This window comes from Ursus arctos, unplaced genomic scaffold (assembly GCF_023065955.2).
Source record: "Ursus arctos isolate Adak ecotype North America unplaced genomic scaffold, UrsArc2.0 scaffold_1, whole genome shotgun sequence".
Taxonomy (NCBI): domain Eukaryota; kingdom Metazoa; phylum Chordata; class Mammalia; order Carnivora; family Ursidae; genus Ursus; species Ursus arctos.
Window position 1 is genome coordinate 32,235,015 of NW_026622763.1, and position 21,152 is coordinate 32,256,166.

Sequence of the window (21,152 nt, forward strand, 5' to 3'; positions counted from 1 at the left end):
AGAATTGGCTAACAGAAAGACCTTGTGTTGGCTTCACTTCTTGGGATGGACAAGGGGAAAAAAGAAATCATTTTTAAGTCCATCCTTGATTTTTCTTTCTTTATCCAACCTCGACAACATGGCAAGACACTTGAATAATGCCCTTGTTAGCATAAACAACTTCCTGAGCTCTTATCCTGTTGTATTAGCCCACTCAGTGCTAAGCCTGGATTAATCCTATACTTTGTGATGAAATTGTTTTTCCTATCTTGTTCCAACAGCTATCTGTTGATGGTAGCTGTGAGGAGTAGTGAACTTAGAAGAGTGCCGAAGCCACATGTGGGCACATGACTGGTTCACGATGTCTGCCATGGACACAAATGGACAGAAGTGAGAGTTTAAACTTTATACACAACTCTCAAAAATGTATATCTCCATTGAGTTTTGGAGCTGCATATCCACCTAGCTACTGGGTAACCTTATCTGGATGTTTGCAACCACCTCAAATTGCACATGGCTGAAATTGAAATTGTAGTTGCTCTCCTCCACCATAGGTCTGCTAATGGAGCCATCAGAGTGCCCTCACGATCCTTGTCAAGAGTGTTTCCTGCAGCCATTACCGTAGTTCAGATTAGCACTCAATTCAGGATAAACCCTCTTTGCCATCTGGCTAAGGAAATTTGCTCTGATTGTGGAATTATAGGCATCAGCAATGGGGATGAGAGAAGTTAATGACATGATGGAAACCCAACCTCTTGCAATTTTACCGATCTTATTTTTTCTTGGTCCTGAATACAGAATTAAGATCAGAGATAAAAATTTAACCAGTAGTTGACTTTCTCAGGTATGGTGATAGAAACAGGGGAGAAAGAAGGTAATGAAAGTTTTAGACCTTTCTGGATTCATTTTTTACAATATCTTATTTAGTTTATATATATCTGTCCATCTCCCTCAACTTCCTCTCCTTAGCCTCTAGTATTTTCATTGTCAGATGGTCATTAGGAGACAACCTTATGTGAAGAATTACGGCATCAATTCCTTGTAGGTCTTTCCGTGTTTTTCAAAAAGTGCTCCCTGATAGAAACAAGGTATAAAACTGATTGATGTCTTAAAGTAACCGAGGGGTCTCTGCTGGCAGCCAGGATTACTGTTTCCTAGTAGAAAAACTGGTAGAGAAAATTGAGTTCTTCTAATAAATTCCATAACAGCAGCTTAGCTGTAAATGATTTTTTAAAAGTCACTTGACTGTGCAAACTGGTTAGAGCAGAAATATTTTAATGATATTTCAAGAGCTTAATGTCAACCATCAGTGTCCAATAAATGAAAATTACTTTTAGTGATACATCTGGAAATATGATGGTTTTTTGAGCCAAAATCTCTCAAGCTTTGCATAAAATCTGGGTTTTTATTTTTACTGTGTGCCTGTTATATAAATTTCTGGTATTTGTGATAGAGGAAAAGAAGATAAATTAGACACTGGGATATTGAAAAATGAGTAAAATGTTAAAACATGTTAAATTTATTGTTTGCTCATTGAGAGAAAGAAAGAGAGTGAATAATTTATTTAAGGAAAACAATTTTACTTAAAGGGCAATATTTTAATAAGCAGAAAGGGGAAAAGGAATATATTTTGAAATAGGAGCAGTGTCACTGGAATGAAAAATGCAATGCACCAAAGTAGCTACTTGGAGTGGGGAAAACACTCATCTGAATGGAAAATTTTGTTACATTCTTATAAATTGCAACTTTATCTTTATTCTTATCTGTTTATTTATTTAACTTCTATTTATCGAGTACCCACTCTGTGTACTGGCATTGTGTGAGGCGTTGGTGATATTTCAGTGAATAAGAAAGTAACAGTTTCTTCTTGTACAAAGACCACATTTAGTGAAATCTTCATTAATTGATTAATTCCTGCACTCGTTATACTAGGGAAAATGAGGCTTAGCTCTGTGTGACAAGAAATGTGAAATAACAATGATTTAAACAACTGCCTCATATAAAAGCAGATCATCCAGACCTCAAACTGTGGCTCTGTCATCATGAAAAACCCGTAGTGCTTTTATCTCACGGCTCTGCCATTCCCAACCAGTGTGTGCACTTAGCTTTGTGAGTCTGTTTTCTCTCACTTAGCGTGATGTGTTGAGATAGACAGTGTTTGTACCAATAGTCTGTACCTTTTATTACTGAGTAGTAATCTATTTGCGGGATGTCCTACAGTTTTATTTAGTCCCCAGTTGGACTGTGGGGTTGGTTTAAGATTTTAATAATAAAATTGCTATAAATATTTGTTAGCAGGTTTTTGTATGAACATAGGTCTTTCATTTCACTTGGGTGAATACCTAGGAGTGGGAATATTGGGTCATATGGCTAAGCATACGGTGAACTTTATAAAAGCTGTGAAACTGGTTTTAGAGTGGCAGTACCATTTTGCATTTGCACCAGAAAGTACGAGAATTTCTAGTTGCTCTGCACCCTCATCAGCATTTGGTATTATCAGGGGTGTGTGTGTGTGTGTGTGTGTGTGTGTGTGTGTGTGTGTTAAGCCATTCTATTATGCGTATAGTAGTACCTCATTGAGGTTTTAATTAGCATTTTGCTGACGACTCGGGATACGAGCATTTTTTTGGTTGCTACTTGTCATCTGTATATCTTCTTTGGTAAAATGTCTGTTTACATCCTTTAGGCATTTAAAAAATTTGGTTGGTTGCTTTTGTTGTTGTTGAGTTTTGAGAATTCTTTATATACATTGCCTACAAGTCCTGTGTCAGATGTATGATTTGCGAATATTTTCTCCCAGTCTTTCTTTTCATTCCCTCAATAATGTTGTTTGCAGAGCAAACATTTTGAATTTTGATAGTCCAATTTATTTATTCTTTTATGGATTGTGCTTTGTGTCTTTTAGCTTTGTATTGCAACATTGGATTTTTATATGTTAAAAGCCAAATTAATAAAAAACAAAAAAATAAACTTCTTCCGGCAACAATAGATTATCTACAAATAGTACATTAGCTGTATCTTCTAATGTGACATCAAATCAGCAGAAATTAGATAATTTATGTTGGGAGAACCAAATTAGAAAGATCAGACAAGGACCTAATGATATGAATTTTGAAAACTCAGAAATGAAGTCTTTTAGATTTTATATAGTAGTAGCATGTAAATACATGAAATAAGATGCTTCATGGGGATTTAAAGATGCACTTACTTATTCATCTATTTATGTAAAAAATTTTACTAAGCATATACTATGAGCCAGGCACTGTGTTCTAGCTGGGTTTACACAAGTGAATATGATGGCAGATAGAACTTCGGACAAACAAATCAACAGCTTATAACACAATGTGGTAAGAATTATGGTTGGCTTATGTTCAAAGTAAACCATTTTTTTTTTTTTTTTGGCACGTGAAGTGGTTTCATCACACTTATCTCAGTTTGCAATCGTTTATCTGTGTGACTTGATTTGGTGTTTGTTTCTCTCATGGTGTGTTCCAGGAGTACAAATACGACGTATGTTTGCTTCATGGGGTTGGCACATAATACGAGCTGCATGAACAGCTGCTGGATGAATAAAGAACTTGTTATTGAAGCACAAAGAGGAGGAGCTGCTAACTCTGCCCTGTCAGTTTCCAAGACTTCATAAAAAAGGTGATTTTTGAAATAAGCCCTGAGCAGAGATAGGGGAACTGCTTGGGGGCTGAGAGGGGGGAAGGGAAGAAGAGAAGAGCAGCGTTTCCGCACTGTACAGTCTTAGCCAAGGACATGTGAAGTCACGTGACACATGCAGGAAGGACGGAAAATTGCAGGGGTAGGATCATCCTGTGTGGAGAAGGGCAGCGGGCAGGATATGAGGCCAACATGGAAGGCTGGGGTCAGGGTGGGAAGGAAGGGCCTTGCCAACCAGGCTAGGTTTGAACTTCATAACGATGGAGTTGGGGGACTGATGGATTTTAAGCATTTTTAAAAAATGATTTTATATATTTATTTATTTTAGAGGGGGGAGGAGCAGAGGAAGGGGGAGGGGCAGAGGATGAGGGAGAGGCAGAGAATCCCAAGGAGACTCCATGCTGAACGTGGAGCTGGAAGCGGGGCTTGACCCCATAACCCCCAAGATCATGACCTGAGCTGAAACCAAGAGTCCAATGCTCAACGAACCGAGCCACCCAGGTGCCCCAGATTTAAAACTTTTCAGTGGCAAGATCACCTTAAGGAGAGAAGGCAGTGTGGGGGCTGACTGGGTAGTAGAGGAGTTAAGGCTGTTGCTGAACCTGGTAAGAGATGACAGGGGTGCTGTGGTGGCAGTCGAGAGGTGGAGGAGGACAGTTCTGAAAACTATTGTAGGAGGCAGAATTTACGGGACTTAGGATTGATAAGATGTGAATGGTAAAGTAGAAGGAGGATTTCATATTTTAGGTCTTACAATGCCTGAAGAGTTTTGTGTGTTTGAAGTTAACATATTTAAATTTTCTCTGATTAGTAAGTATTACCTGTTTTTAGAAAATATAGTAAAGTATGAGGAAGAAGAATCTATTATCCTAGCGCACAGAGATAACCACTGCTGATATTTCCAGGTTATATCTCTCAGTCTTTTAAAACACACTTTTAAAAAGAGATCCTAAGGATTCTATCTCCATCAGGAACCCAGAGTCTCATGAACTGTGTGAATATACTGAACTTCATTTTGAATGCAAGTATTAAGTTTTGACTGAACTATGAGCTGAGCCAGTTTTGTAAAAAATCAAGTGAACTGGGTACATGGACAGGAACTCTACAAGAAGGAATTTCTTTCCTGGAAACTAAGTGACAGCAATGACACCCAGGACATGCCCTTATAAGTATCAGATTCTAACTTGTGGAGGTAATCTGCCTAGTTGCTGAGGGACATTACCAGTTTCAGTTTGATTAATTCATGTTCAGCTCATTCAACGTGCTCAGCCCTGCAGGAAGACAGCACAGCAGTGATCACCTCCTATGTGCAAAGCTTCTAAAGGAGTGCTAATTATTTTTGCCCATCTGAACCCTGAGCTTAGTGTAACCCTGGGTGCATAAACTAAGTAAGAGAAAAATTTTCTGAGGCCAGGAGCTGTTCATCAAAAATGTCTTATTCAAGTCTCTTCCAAACAGAGGGAGTGGGAGGGAAGTTAAAAAGAAAAAAATATATTTTAGAAACAAAACAGATGAACATAGGGGAAGGGAAGGAAAAATCAAATAAGACGAAAACAGAGAGGGAGACAAACCATAAGAGACTCTGAACTATAGGGAACAAACTGAGGGTTGCTGAAGGGGGGAGTTGGGGGTATGGGGTAACTGGGTGATGGGCATTAAGGAGGACACTTGATGGAAGGAGTACTGGGTGTTATATGAAACTGATGAATCACTAAATTCTACCTCTGAAACTAATAATACACTATATGTTAATTAAATTGAATTTAAATAAAAATTTTTAAAAAGACATTTTTATGCTGAGAGGGAGTAGATTAAGGGGAAGAGCAGAAGCAGGAGGATTCAGAGCAGGCCTACCTGAAAAGAAGCTTGAAAAACAGAAAGTCCAAGGAGAGAGAGAAGCCTCATAGATGGGCAAGGTAGTCCTGCACGCCAGGTAGTGCGAAGGTAGTCCTGCAGGCAGAGGTGGGGCGGCTGGTGGGGGACCGTCGGGTGGGGGGGATCGTCTCTGGTCAACCCCCTGCCCCCACCCCCCGCCCGGTCAACCCCCTGCCCCCCCCCCCCCGCCCCGCCAGCTCCAGTAGTGCTGAGGGGAGGAGGGTAAAGCCGTGCTCCCTTTCCATTTTGAGGCTTTAGATTGAAAAGTCCAGGAGAGGGAAACCTGATTTACAACAAGGAAAGGAAATTAATACCTCCTGAGAGACTGGCAGGGGCGGGGGTGGGGGTGGGGGCGGCTTTACCTGGGAGAAGGGTTTGGCAGAGGGTGGGAGAATTATGCCTACCAAAACCACAATTAGATTCCCACTCTCTCAGGAAGACCTGCCTCCCAGGCTTTCTCCCACCACTCCATCGTCCACCCCGCAGTCTTGTCTTCTATTGCAAACGTCAAGCGGTCTAGGTCTAGGTCAGAGCGCGAGTTGATTTTCAGCTCTTAGGTGCTGTGGCTTTCGCGCGGCCTTACGGGTGGCCAGGAGTAAGATTTGGCGAGGGCCATTTCACATCGCCAGGCTTTCCATCACTCAGCTGCTAGCCAGGGTGAGGCGAGCCGTGTAGGGGGGTTGCTCACAGGAAGGAATCGGTGCAACCTGAGCAAACACTGCTGGTTTGGAACGCTCACTGGGAACGGGCTTCAAAGGCAGGTCTCAAATCCTCCCTGTTCTGCCCGCCAGAGCGCGGAGCGGGGCGCCCCACCTGCGCGGGGCAGTCAGCTCCTGCCGGCCGGAGTTTGCAGACTTGGAGCTCAGGCCGACTCTCCCGGAGTTGGGTCGAGCGCGCCCGGCCAATGAGCGCGCCCCGCGGAGGGCTCGGCTCCCCCCGCGCGCGCTGATTGGTCCCGCGGCCCGCGAGGCAGGGCTGGCCGGCCGGGGCTGCAGGCTAAGGCGAGTGCCCGGCGCCAGTGGGAGTGGCGCGCGCCCCCCGCCGACCCCCGCCCCTCCCCGCCGCGTTCTCTCTCTCCTTCCTCCTCCCTCCCTCCCCCGCTCCCTCCCCGCACTCCCTGGCTCCGGCCGCGCGCTGGCTGGGCTCCGCATTGCACACTCTGGGGGCGCCGCAGTGTTCGTGGGATGGGGCAGCGGGCTGCCGCTGGCTGCCGGAATCCGCGAGCAGCCCGGGTGAGTAGAGGCGGGCTTCCCGGGAGAGCACAAAAGGAGACTGGGTTGGTGCCAGCGGCCCTAACTAATGCGGTTTCTGGGCCATCCAGGCAGTGGGCTTAGTCCTCGGAACTACCCAGTGCTAAGACACCCACCCCCCACCTATTCTCGGGGCCAGCAGAGCTGGGATCCTCGCTTCTGCACCCTGCTTCGGTGTTCTGCCCCCGAGTGGGCAGCCAGCACTGAGCGCAACCTGGGCAGGTCTAGAGGGGTGTGGGTGTGCGTGCGTGTGTGTAGTGCTGGAGCACAGCGGGTGGGATGGAAATGTCAGGAGCTGCCAAGTTCAACGCTGGAGGAATCTTTCCCAAGAGTAATTCAGCACCTTCTCAGGGCCAAGTGTACGTCCACTAGGAACTCCAGCCGGCGGGAGTTCCTAGGTGGCGGAGTGGCAGCGCCCCACATGTTGCTGCAGGGGGGTGGGGGGTGTCGATGGCCTGGCTGCGCCCGCCCGCCGGGGGCCACTGCCCAAGATGCGGTAAGCTGGGGCGCCTCCAGCCGTTGCGGGAATTCTCCAGGCCCTCCGACCACCCACCCAGACGGACTCGGAGAAGAGCTGTCCACCCACCGAGCCAGGGCTTCGCCTGGGCTTGACTTGGCGATGTGTTTTTCTCTCTGGTAACAGCAGTTCATTTGATTTACATTTGGCTAAACAGTCAATTTTGGCCTAAAGCTCTCTCTACCTGTGGGTCTGACTTGTTCTGACCCCCAGCACAGTCTCATTAGCTCTCCTCCCCTCCCCACTCCCCGCCCCCGGCATCTACCCCTCTCGTCACTTCGGTACAAAACTTGGTGTTTCTACATGATGGCATCTGGCGTGGTCTCAGGTGTCTTAAGTGTCACAATCATTTGCCATTTCCTAGGGGACTACGAGGGCTCCTATAATTTTGGGAGGGGTGTTGAGGGGGCAGCAGATCTTTGGTAGCGATTTGTTGGTAGAATAGCATTGACCTCCCAGAACATATGAGAAAAAGAATGTTAAGCTTCTCCCTCTGGTAACCTACCCACAGTGTGACCTCCAAAATTCAATTTTCTTTGTGGGAGACTAGGGAGTTTAGATTCTCCAGGGAGAAGCTTATTTCTTGTTAAATTGAACTATGGTGACATACACTCTGTTCTGCTCTGCTCTGGCCAGCCATTGCAGATGCCATGATATTATTAGAGCAATTCCCTTAAAGCCATTACATTTTCTTTCGAGTGAGAGGACTCAGGATAGCTGCTTAAAATTTTGGATCTGCACCTTATTTCTCTGGAAGACATTAATGGTTACTGTATATGTGCTCACGTGTACCAAGTTTGCAAAAGGTATTTGTGCAATCGTCCATGAAATGGCTTAATGCACATTTATGTTAAACCCATTTAAATGTAAAACATCTATCTGTTTTCAATATTAGTTTCCACCTTGACCAAAGGCACCAGACTGAAACAGGACTTAAAAGAGGCTTCCTTGTCTAAGCAGAGGTTTTGCAGAACTCTAGTCCTCAGAGCACACAGTAAGCTTTCTGAGCTTGTAGGTACACAAAGGCTGTTAAAAATTGTGAATTGGTTCTTTGGTTTAAAAATATCAGAAATGCTTCCAGACCAAAAAATGGTAGATAGGATTCATGGGTCTATATCTTTGAAGCTGTTGACAGTCTTTTTAAGATGAATGTTTATATTACAGAATGCATAAATGGGCCTGATTACAGGCAAATAATGTCAAGTAAAAAACCATACCATATGTTGTATCATGCTCTACAGTTTACATGGCACATTGAAATCTGCTTATAAAGTGTCTGTGAGGAAGTCATATTTTTGTCACCCCCATTTTACAGGTAGGGTAGCTGAGGCTTTTGGAGATTATGATTTTTCCAAGGTGAATAGTGGGGTTCAAGTTTTTTTTTCTATTTTCTTACTTCCATTGCTCCCTCCCTCCCTCCCTTCTTCCCTCTCTCCCTTCCTTCATGTAGGCCACCTCTTCAGCGTTTTCCTACTTCTAATTTCTGCACCCCTTTTTACTATTCAATCCGTGGCTTCAAGACCACTATGTACCATTCCCAAAAAGCTTTGCCCTCTGCTAAATATCATATAACTCCCACTAAGATGTAGGCTGATAAGGATTTAAGGAAAAAGCTTATAATGTTTTTAAGGAATTATCCTTTTCAAAGTGGTGTATTATTTTTGTTAATGAATTGTTAAATATACAAGTAAACAAAACCCTAAGGAATGATGTCCTAATGGTAGTGTTTCCAGAAAATCAAGGGACCGATAGTGACAGAGATGTATGAAACAGTGACAGAAATATGTAAGTCTCCCACTTTATAAGCAGAAGCTCCTCATAAACTCTATAGACAATTACAAGGAAGCCCTAATAAATGATTATTTCCATTAGTGCCATTCTTATGTTAAAAAGAATCGACAAAACAGATTACTTACATAAACCCAGGACCACTCAGGAAAAAAACCAAACACCCATTTATCAAAAAGTCCCCAAATCCTCATTAACTAGTGAACAAATGCAACAGAAGATATTGATTAGAGAGAAATCCTGTTTTTACTTGCATAGTTAGCAATAAAGGGCATACAGATATCTATCTGCTTATCTGATTATTTATTAAAAACCCATCATTTGCAAATCTTTTCTTGGGAAATTATTGCTCACAATATTTATGTGACATTGCATAGTACTTATTAAGATAAATATAATTAATTTTGTTTGCCTTAATGTAGGCAGGTATTGAGTTTACTAGTAATATGTCCTAGTTAAGTATGCGGGCTTTGGAAGCAAGTCTTGGCTTCACATACTAACTGTGGGACCTCAGAAAGTGATTGAACCTCTCTGTGCTTCAGAGAGGCACATAAGAAAATATGTAAGTTTTCTTATATGTAAAGCATGAATAGTAATGACACCTACCCCGTGCAGTTTCTCAGTTTATCCACATGGGAATACTCAGGGAGCATCTACTAAGTGCCAGCACTGCTGTAGGTACTAGGGACACATGGACAAACTCCTCGCCAATGATGTTTACAGTCTAGTAGTGCCTGAGAATTAATGACATGATGTGTGTCAAATGCTTAGCGGGGAACATGACACCCAGTAAATGTCCCATGATTGTTAGCTGTTGGTATCATATCTTCATTCTGGAGATGTTCACTGAGTGCCTTGCAGATGCAGTGTGGACGGGAGCACATAATAAGGAATATATATATTTAAATTAGATTCAATTCAATTTGATATTATAATGGGAGAGAGGACTCTAAAGAAAGACATCAAGTACATAATCAGTTCTCTGAAAGATAATTCAATGCAGTCACGTAAGAGGAAAAAATGGAAATAAATACTTAAAAAATTTAATTACCCATAGGAAAGTGGGGAGTATGTGAATTTCCTTATGGGAACTTATGATAAAAAAATAATAAACGTCTAGTATTCAAGCTACTTGAAACACTGATTACATAGGAAAAAATAAAAAGAATTCTTACTTAGATACATGTAATGAAAAATAAATTTTTGAAGGGTCAGATTACTGAATCAAGCTTGCAAAGGGTGACAGATTCCAGGAACACAAAAATGAGATAGCCAAAAATGAATTTGAAAAAAATCCTTCCAGTGGATTCCTAAAACAATAGCGAAAGACTCTTAATACTGTGAGATGAGACTTGCAGAAGCACTTGGCTTACATTGTACCAACCATATACTCAGATATAAAAAAAGAATCCACTGTAAGTGAATTCTTTGCTTCACCTTTTGCTGAGTAATATTCTTACACCCAGGCTTTCTCAAGCAATAATCACCTTGGAGGAAATAGAGCAAATGATAAGTGCTCAGGATATTGCAGACCTAATCCACAGACTAGATACAGAGAAATCACTAAGACCAGGGGGCCATTACCTTAGTGTGTTGATGAAATTTAGTGTGTAAGTGACAGCTCTCTGGGGCATTGGCTGGTATCCTTAGGGTTCCTGTCAGCAGAAGGGTTTCAGGGAGACCCTGGAGCCATCAAACCAGATTGGTGCCTCCATGGACAACTGAGAATGGGTATTCAAAGCCAACAGGATGACTGCAAATGCAACATAGTTTGTAGAAAGGGGGAAGAATGATGCAAGTTAAAGGAGGAAATACCTTTGTGGCTACAGTGTTGCAGAAAATGTGATATTTTTAAACTTTCAAAAAGCCTAGCCCGATTTCTCCCTATTCATGACCTTTTTGTTTGGCCAAGAATCAAGAAACAAGGAGTGAAGATAAATAGACACTCTTCTGAGTGGACAAATAGGCTCTTCCAGTAAGTAGTTTGGGGATGATTTTATTTAAACTTTTATAAATGTTCACAGATGGCATGCAGTTCTTATGAGTAAGTAAAAATCAAGCTGATAAAGTTGAACCATAGGAATAACTTAAAAGACAACCTAAATTGGAAGAAAAATAATAGAAGATTAAAGGAAAAATGGAAGATTGAAGATAACTGTACTCGGGAAAAGCAATCCCAAGCCCATTTAGAGGAGATGGTTTTAAATTCTATTCCCATCAACAGTCAACAGAGCTGGATAATATTCTCTTCGCCCTCTAAAAAAAAGTGCGTCCACCAAGTTAAAGTCAATATTAAGAGAGGGTAGGATATAAAACTGTGTTACTGTGATACCATTTTTTGAAAATGTGTTGTTAAGTTTATATAAATCCTCTCTACTTATCTGTTTATTGATCTAGATAGAAAGCAGTGCATCACCATATTAACAGTGACTATCTCTAGGTAGTATGAGACTGCAAATGTTCTTATTGTCTTTTTTTATTTCAGTGTTTTCTAAATTTTCTACAAGGAACATGTATTGCTCTGATAAAAAAAGTGTTATGAGAATAGGATGTAGTGTTATAACCTCAGATTTCACACTGTTTTACTATAAGAAAGACTTCTTTGGTTATCCTATCTAGGTCTTCTGGAAATCTGTAGTTGCAAATTTTGCCCTGAACTCCCTGTATAGAAAAGGCCGCTTGTGTAAATACTTCCCTTGTATTTGCTATTAGGAAAAAGTGTAGCTGAAGATGAACACCTGTGGTCTGCTCCAGTTAGTGAAAACTGGGAACTTGAAGGAGATTCATTCCATTTTTACCATAATTATCAGGATATGCAGAACCAAGTGATTGGAAGCATTGCTGACTCCTTTTGTGGACTATAAGCCTCATGAGGGCAGGGACCAAGTCTGTTTCTTTCCCTTTGGACTTCACAACACTTGCCTTGATGCCTGGTACATGGCAGTCTCCCAGTAAATACTGACAAATGTCTCGAATTGAATGAAATGGATGAAAGCTCCAATAGACTCCCAGAAATTTTAAATAAAAGGAGATACTAAGCCCCATTTTATCCTTTGAGGCCATATGACTCATTCAAAACTTAATTTAATCGTGATCTGTAAGTTATCCTGACATTCCTTGTACTATACAACCACTGGGCCACAAAAATGGTCTGAGTTGGTTATCGGATCCTCTGGCTTATTCTTGACTCTTGATCCAGATCCTATCACTGGATTCCATCTCTTATTTCATTTAGTTCCCTGTGTTTTTGGGGTTTTGTTTCTTTTACTGGATCTAGATGTACCATTCTCTCCCGCCTGGCCTTGGGATCACCACCTTCCTTCCTTGATTTGGACCCCCTATGTGTATGATCCCTGTGAGCTCTTCCCCTTCCTGGTAAGCTAGAATCTTTGCAAGAGAGAAACGCCATGAACTATTAAGTATTCATAATTGGATACAGCACCAGATTCCTGGAAGAAACCTGGGAGTCCATCCTTCACCACCATCCTTCAGAGCAAAAAGTTGCTATGGTCAAAATAATAATATACCTGGTTTGTCAGACTCTTAGTGGAAGAATGGATGAGTTTATCTTGTTATCATATAAAATCTGATATATATGTTACTCCATGCAACTCTTTTCTGTTTTTAAGATTTTGAAATATTTATTTATTTAGAGAAAGAAAGTGTGTGGGGGGAGGAGCAGAGGGAGAGGGAGAGAGAAACCCAAGCAGAATCCATGCTGAGCACAGAGCCCAACACGGTCTCCATCTCATGGACATGAGATCATAATCTGAGCTGAAACCAAGAGTTGGACACTCAACCGACTGAACCACCCAGGCGCCCCACTGCATGCAACTCTTACTGTCATTCTTCAAGAAAGAGACACATGAAGGAATCAGATAAGAGCACTCAAATGATCAAGTTAGTGGCCAGAATTGTGAATGGGCCCTTGGGGAAGTGCGGCTAGTATCTGATGACAGAATATAAAGCAAAGAACACTGCCAGGAAAGATAAAGGCTCAAGGAAGAGATAGGACCCTTGTCTATATATAATGAAGGTTCCTGTGATGCCTACTAGAAGCTCTCCTTAGATTCAACTAATCTGACTGTAGAATTACTGCTGGTCACCCATGGCACCAGTGTAAACAGAAGACCAAAGGATGGGAACCACAGCTTGCCATCAGGCATTCCTTTGTGGGAGTCCCTGTAGCAGTTCATGGAGCACAGCTCAGGCGTGAGGAGATGAGACTCACATTGGACAGGTGTGGGAGCCATCTTGGCCTAGAGGCCTCATGCTCCCGGGAGCTGGTATCTTCTTATAACAACTGCCTAGACAAAGCTTCCAGGATTCCATAAGGGATGTGCCCAGTTTCCAGAATCATGGCAGCCAGAGATACCCCAAGTTTGATATCCCCATCAGGTGATTTTGCTCAGTCTACCAATTAGGGGTCAGAGTTACTGTAACTAGTAACTTCGTTGAACGTTTTACCCTTATCAGGTTGCTAAAAAAGAAGAGCTAGACAGATACTGGAAGTCAAATTCTCCTGCATAAATTTGCACATAGAGTGAGCTTGGATTATTTTTCATGAAAGTGGAAAACTAGAACCAGAAAACAGCCGTTGACATTTGAAAGCAAGGGACTTTGGACAGAAAGTAGTAAGCCTACAGACTGTGTAATATCCCCATCGCCACCCTGCCCTCCCACCTGCTCAGCCCCACTTTCTCTCTTACCATGCAGACTAAAATTAAATATAGGTTCAAGAAACTGTAGGTATATGGGTGAGCGATTACCACATAATAGGTTGTTAGGGGAGACAGAAGTACTGGGCACAGAATCATCTTTTGATTGACCTTTCAGAAGCCATAGATGTAAGAGTTCTTAAACCCAGGATTGTCCTACAGTCTCTGCCATGAAAAAGAAAATCAAGATTGTTACCTGAATTATCAAAACAAGTATGTTTAAGCAGTCTAAATAATTAACAATATAGTTATTGTGTTTGAGTGGCAGGATTTTGAGTGACCATTTTCAAAAATAGATTTCTCAATGTTTTTATGCACAAAAAGCAGGAGAACTAAAGATTGCATTATTCTCATCTCACTTTTTCCTTTTCAGCACTGAATTGTATAATAAGTTAGCAAATGTACACATTATTTAAGTCTCCATCAAGACATCTATAAATACTAGTTCCTTTATGCCATTAAAGCAACTTAGATAATGTATACACTTACTTGCACTTATAATAATAGCATTTATTACCCTCTACTTTTTGTTTGTATGGCTTTTCATATACAGCATTCTGCATACTCGTGCGGGATTATATTAATTTTCCATTGGCAGAGAAGCAGAGCCCAGTAGAGGTTAGAGGCCCAGGCTCTCCTGGGTTGTCATCCTGCCCCACTGGTTGCCAATGTGACCTTGAGCAAGTTATTTAGTTTCCTTCAGTTTAACTGGTTGCCATTAACTAGCTGGGTGACCTTTAGCACGTTAGTCACCCACTGTCTGGACTTCATTTGCTTCAGCTATAAAATCAAGGGGCTGCACCAGTTAGATTCCCAGGTGTGTAGGAACCAATGTACATTTTTTTTGCCATTTAAAACTAACCATTAATGGTGATCTAATAAAATAGTTTTGAGCAACTGAAAGTGTGGCATAATGTTGGTATTTAGACCAAACTAAGTTAAACTGAGTTCTTGGCTTCTAAAGAGCATGAGCTCTATAATAAATAATTTAAAAGATCTAGCACAACTCCCTGAAATTTGTTCTTTTGTGGCTCTGTAGATCTCCACTATTCTTTGACTTGATTCTTCATGCGGAATACATTTAATTTCTTAGAATTTTTCTATGTGGAAGAGGAAAAAAGCCCACTTTCAAGTGTTCTAAAAATATTACCACTTAAAAATACTGACTTTGATAGAAGTAATATTCTGCACTTACGTAGTATCTTTCCATATACGATCAAAGGACTGGTGTTAGAAGTACATGGTTTTTCTTTTATGTATAACTTTATAGAAGAATTTTCTTTATGAAATTCATTTAATTCATATTCCCAATCACCCAACCGAGTGAATTCCCAGAAACTTTTGCAGCAGTTCTGACTCCTGGTCAGACATATCCTGGGTCAGGAATGTCCTTACATTCATCATTTCCCAATTGACAGTCCTTTTCATCCTTCAAGACCTCATTCAAGTGCATCCTTCTCACAGAAGCCTTTTCTCAAACAAGGCATCATGGAACACTACATCAAAAACTGAAGATGTACTGTATGGTGACTAACATAACAGAATAAAAAAAATTTACTCTTTCACTTATGCTTATATTTCATACCATGTTTCTTACATTTAGCTCATTATTTTCATAATGTCTTATTTCTCTTGAATGCCAGCATAAGCATATTGTCTTACACAGAGTAATCCCTCAATAAACATGTGGAATAGAATTAGCACTTTCCTAGAGAAAAAGCTGCACAGATCGGGATGGGAGCATCACAAAAAATTGGTGTAGATGGGAGGGATGGATTGGTTTGCTAACCTTTACTCAGCTCCGCTTCTCTGCCAATGGAATATTTAGTCTCCGGGTGCCCATGAAGAGCAAATACCACAAGCTGTGACTGTTCTCGTCAGAGACACTTCCCCACTTTTGTTTCCTAGAATTACCTTCTAGGTATTGAGGACTATATGGAACAGACTCTAAGCCGCTAATCGTGGTGAACAAGGACTTGGGAAAGATACGTATGCCATCTTCATAGGTGGAAATAAACTCACTTTCATACTACAACGTGCTTTTTAAAGTACATAGGTCATTTCAGTTCAAGAAAAACAACAGAAATATTGAAGGAAGAAAATAATCATTTTCCTTCCTATCACCCAGATTTATTATTCATATGTAATTTCTTACTACGTCAGTAGCATTTTTTGTCTCTAGGTTACATGGTGGCTGCCTAGCTATGTACATTGCATATGGTCAGTGTGTTTGCTCCTTATTCTAGTAGAATAAACGATATCAAATGTGCTATGTGTAGGTAAAGATAGACAAAATCTTTCCATGCTATTGAAAAGCTCTTCTACGAACCATCTCCCATACGGCCCCCTTCTCATAGAACAGAGTCACATGCATCGTTAGGGCTGGCACGTTTAAAACGGAGACCTAGACAAGGCAAGATTTCATCTCTAATAGCCAATGTTCTTTTTCCGGCTCCACTGTCCTAGATCGGAATCACAGCCATCTGATTTAAAATGTTGTTTCAAGGGGCACCTGAGTGGCAGAGTCGTTAAGCGTCTGCCTTCGGCTCAGGGCGTGATCCTGGCGTTCTGGGATCGAGCCCCACATCAGGCTCCTCCGCTGGGAGCCTGCTTCTTCCTCCCCCACTCCCCTGCTTGTGTTCCCTCTCTCGCTGGCTGTCTATCTCTGTCAAATAAATAAATAAAATCTTTAAAAAAAAATGTTGTTTTAAGGAGCACCAGGTGATATGCGGCAGGATCAACATCTCCTCCACCCAGTTCTGAGAAACCACTCTGGGTTCATCTTCCATTGTTGCCAGTGTGGTTTTTTGGTGTTGCCAAGCCAGGCAAGCGATGATCAACAGGATGCAAAAGACATTTTCCCACCAAAGCTATTGAGAGGCTCAGCTTTCTAAATGAAGGACAGTACATAGCGTATAAGGGACTAGCATTAAAAAAAAAGATACATTTTGTAATGGTACTTTCTTCTCCACTTGGGAACTATCTGGGAAAGATCCTTGCCAGAAGGGTGATTTCCAGCTAGGCTGAGCAAATTCAGGAACTGCAGAGTGCTCCATGGCACCTAGAGGACACTGCAGGCGGGAGGGTAAACTTGTCTCCTGTAGCTTCTGGGTCGCTCTGACACTGCAGGAGGGTTTCTGACCTCTCTGGGAGAGGCATTGTACTGAGTAAGGTTGACCATGGGAGATGGAAAGGAAAAGAGTGAAGAAGAGAAGGAGCTGAAGGGCTGAACAATAAGGAAAGGATCACCTACTTTATGATCCGTTTGGGAAAACATTCCCTATCCTGTCTGATTCCAGTCTTATCTGGGAAATCCCTACAATAAATGTCAATAAATTTGAGGAGAAACACAAAACTCTATCTGCCTTAATTACCTGCCATGTCCCTGCCACGGCCTCCATGAAAGCCACTCCCTGGTAAGTCGTTGTTAGAAGGCTTGGGGTGGGGGTGGGGGTGGGAAGGACGCCCTCACTAATGAATGAATTTGAGCCTGTTAATAGCTGCATGCATTGGTCAAGTAGACAAGCAGAAGTTGAGGGAATGTAAGAGTCTGAGGGGAATGAGACAGAGACTCAGGAGAGGCAACCATTTTGAGTAACATGAGTGGGAAGATAGATGTGCTCTCTGCTTATTTCCCACTTTTATCTAAACTCCAGTCATGCTATTCTGACTTATCAACCACTAGTTAATTACCGGATCTTGGCCGAACAAGTTAACTTTGACTGTCAGTTTCCTCACCTGTGAAATGATTGTACGAGGTCAGCACTTCTAGAACAGGTTCCGCAAGAAGAGACACCAGTTCTGTGGAATGTTGAAGGCAGAAAAAAGTGTGTGATGGTCCAATATGTTTGGGAAACAATGGGTTGAATAATAATGTATTTTTTTTTAAGTTGCAAGACTTCAGAACCTTTGGTAACTGACTATCATCCTAAATGTCTGAAAGGAGATGTACTACTCGGTGAACCCGAAACCTGTTGGACAGTCGCACCCCTTTTGAAGGCACATCTTGAGGGTCAGTGTTGGTACCACACGAAATACTGGGTTAGCTGGTGTCTGAGTTTCTTCTGGGTTTTCAATTCTGTGAATCTACAGTTAGATAGTTTGTCTCTCTTCTGTTTCTTTTCTAGCTAGCTCCTTGCCTCTTATCTAGAAGAGTTTGTGTGTTGTGTATAAACCTTTTGATAAAAAATGTACTCTGTTAGAAAATCCCTGCATCTACTTTAAGAGAGGAGCACGTTGAGATAGTGCAAACCCGCGAGGTATGCATTTTCCTCTTTAGTTTTATATTTTAGACTACATAAAGTCACAGGCAGTCAAAACACAAATAATGACTTTCCCAAACACACCCATACCCACACCCACACACCCTTAACAAAAATATTGAAACATTTATGCTAATAGGATAATATTTCAGAAAAGAACAACTTGCAAAAGACCCCGATTTTATTCTGACAGAGGCATTTCTGAGCGAAGCGGTGCAATTAATCACAGAGCTGTAACAGCAAGATGAAAAGGCAAATACTCAATGTATGCAAAATGGGCACTGCTCTTCCCTTCAGCTTCAGGAAAACACAAGATGTTTCTCTCACCTTGCCCCACCAATACCGATCTCAGATTTTTTTATTTGGCTCCTACCAGATTCACCCTTTGCTTGATGAGGACCTGGTAAAGAAGCTGCTGTGTTTGGAGGAGGGACTGGAGGCCCTTATAGATGTCCAGGGGACAGCTTGGCTAGGTCTGGATTTCGCCTTTTCCCGCTGAAATAGCTCCATCTGCAGAGGTGGTGGGGGTGGGGGAGTACAGGGTGGCCATCTGTAATCTCTTGGGTTCAAAGGAAGAGTAAGGATTCACACTGGCTGTTTTTCATATTGTAATCATTGCACTTTGTGAATTCTCTAACCTTAGGCAAATCTGAATCTCTGTAGGGTAGCCTCCAGGTAATTTACAGGAGATGACTTATAGTGGCCTGTGAGTTTGGTTTTCTTCATGTTTTTTTAAAAATAATTTATTAGGCAGTGTTAGTATATAAAAGCCAAAATCTGATACCAGTTTCACTTTACAGTTAAATTTACATGTTCTGCTATTTATAAGTTTAGTTATCTGTCCTCCACCATTCTAAATTTTTAAGAATCTTTGTCAAATGTTCTGTTGTTTGAACTCGAGTTTATCTCCGATGAATCATCAATATTCCCATTTAGTTATTCTTGTCTTGTTAAAAAAGTTGGGATTAGCCGTATCCATTTAATTATATTTTTAAACTCTAAATTGAATTTCGAAATTTGGTGGACAATTGATAAGTATTTCTTTTCTCAAATGCTAAAAGGCGTATTATAATATTGGCTTAATTTGGAGGGCTCATAGTTCCTCACCTTGAATGGCTTGACAAGGATCCCAAACAACGCTGTGCTCTGGTTTTTGAATTCAACTCTCATTTTTTAGAGGCCACCTTTCATGTTCCCTTAAACATATGCACGACGCTTAGTTCATCGCTCATCGCAAGCCCTGGCACAAAGTAGATGGATACGCAAATAATGAGTCATGGAACATTGCATCAAAAACTGGGGATGTACTGTATGGTGTCTAATATAACAAAATAAAAATTATTAAAAAAATAAAATAAAACAAACAAACAAACAAAAAAACCCAAAGTAGGGGTGCCTGGGTGGCACAGCGGTTAGGCATCTGCCTTCGGCTCAGGGCGTGATCCCGGCGTTCTGGGATCAAGCCCCACATCAGGCTCCTCTGCTGGGAGCCTGCTTCTCCCTCTCCCACTACCCCTGCTTGTGTTCCCTCTCTCGCTGGCTGTCTCTATCTCTGTCGAATAAATAAATAAAATCTTAAAAAAAAAAAAAAAAACCCAAAGTAGATGGATACTCACTAGATACTTGACGAGTAGAGACTCTCCCTACTCAATCAGCGTTTGCCGGGTAAATGAACAGATCAGCTCATGCACAGTGCTCCCTATAATTGTCACCACTGTCCTGCCAGTCATGTAATCATTACCTGACATATAACACTATGTTTCCTAACAATTCAAAGTACATTTTTATAGCCTGCAAATAGGATGCTAGTGTCTAATGTTTATTTTCTGTTTTTTAAAAAATACACAGATGAAAGAATTCTACGTAAAAGTTTTTGTACCAAGCAGAAGAGGTAGATCCGAGCAGTTGGCTCTGTGCTGCAGGAGCTCCGTGAACGTTGGAAGAGATGCGGGTCCTTTCACGTAGGGATGAGATGCTCTCTATGGGCCTGAACCTAAGAGCCGTAAAAACACTAGGTAGGGTTTGTTTTGGCATGTTATGGCGTTCCCCTTTTGGGACACGCAATCATTTATGGATGAAGGATTTCCATACAGCTTTGTGCATAATCTTCAAATTATCTTATGTGAAAAAGAATCTTGTGTGTAGTTGGTCTGTAGCTGATTGTTGACGTGTTACAGGCAACACTCTGGACGTGTAGAAAGATTGAACCATTTCTGAGACTTATTGACTAGTAAGTCACCCTTGTTAAAGACTGGTTGTTTGGGAGAATGACAGGGTGCACACAGGGCAGGGGAAAGGCTCTTCCTGTCTCTGTTGCACTGCCCCAGTTTCGTAATCCCCTGACCGTTCGACTTGGTCATCACCCTTCTCATTGCTTGGCAAAGTGTTGTTGATTTATTAAAAGCACTTATACATTTTAATAACCAACCTGAGGGCCAAAAAATAAAACAAAACAAAAACCAAAAAAAATCAAAACCCAAACCCAAATGACTTGTATTTGGGGCTTGGCATTGAAATTTTATTTGCTGTAATTTACCCCATAAATGACAGCATGGAGATTTCCTCTTCCCATCTTTTTTGGGCAAGTATTTGTATCTGTTTTTTGGCAGCACTTAAGAAACTGTCTCTTATTGGTTATTTTGAGAATTGTTCATACTTGAATAGAGATTATGAGCTTAAGTTTAAATAGCTTTGAAATCTTTTAAAAATGGTTACATTTTTTAATATTGCATCACCACTGTCTACATTTAACATGTCCAACAATTTGAATGACCTAATATGTTACATTTGCCAATGTAAACATAGCAGTAATCAGGCAACAAGTACTTTTCTCTGGGCCCTATTCAGGGATATAAAAAGGAATGGTAAGACGTGGCAACTGTCCTTGTGGGACTTGTAATTGGCTTCTCTCTTTCTCTTTAAGTGTTGGAGGATCAGCTTGTGTCAGTCACAGTTCAAGGTGGAAACACAATGGCCAATGAAACAAGCAAAAGTCTCTGAGGAGAAAGCGGTGAATAAGGCTCCCATAATCCCTGTCCCCTTAGAGCTCACATTCTACAAGGGTGGAGGCAGAAAATAAGGAAATAAATAAGAAAAT

The 21,152-nt window shown here is 41.5% G+C and overlaps 1 protein-coding gene across 3 annotated transcripts in view; it reads left to right on the plus strand.

Annotated features, from left to right (window-relative positions):
* Positions 1–6,569: 6,569 nt before the first annotated feature.
* Positions 6,570–21,152, plus strand: part of LYPD6 (LY6/PLAUR domain containing 6) — a 121,678-nt gene continuing 107,095 nt past the window's right edge. For 2 of the 3 annotated variants that reach the window (XM_026492818.4, XM_057317549.1), the window contains exon 1: positions 6,642–6,752. The gene's annotated coding sequence lies outside the window, so the exon portion shown is untranslated. Of the gene's footprint in view, positions 6,753–21,152 lie in introns of all 3 variants that reach the window. The other variant, XM_057317548.1, reaches the window with a different exon arrangement.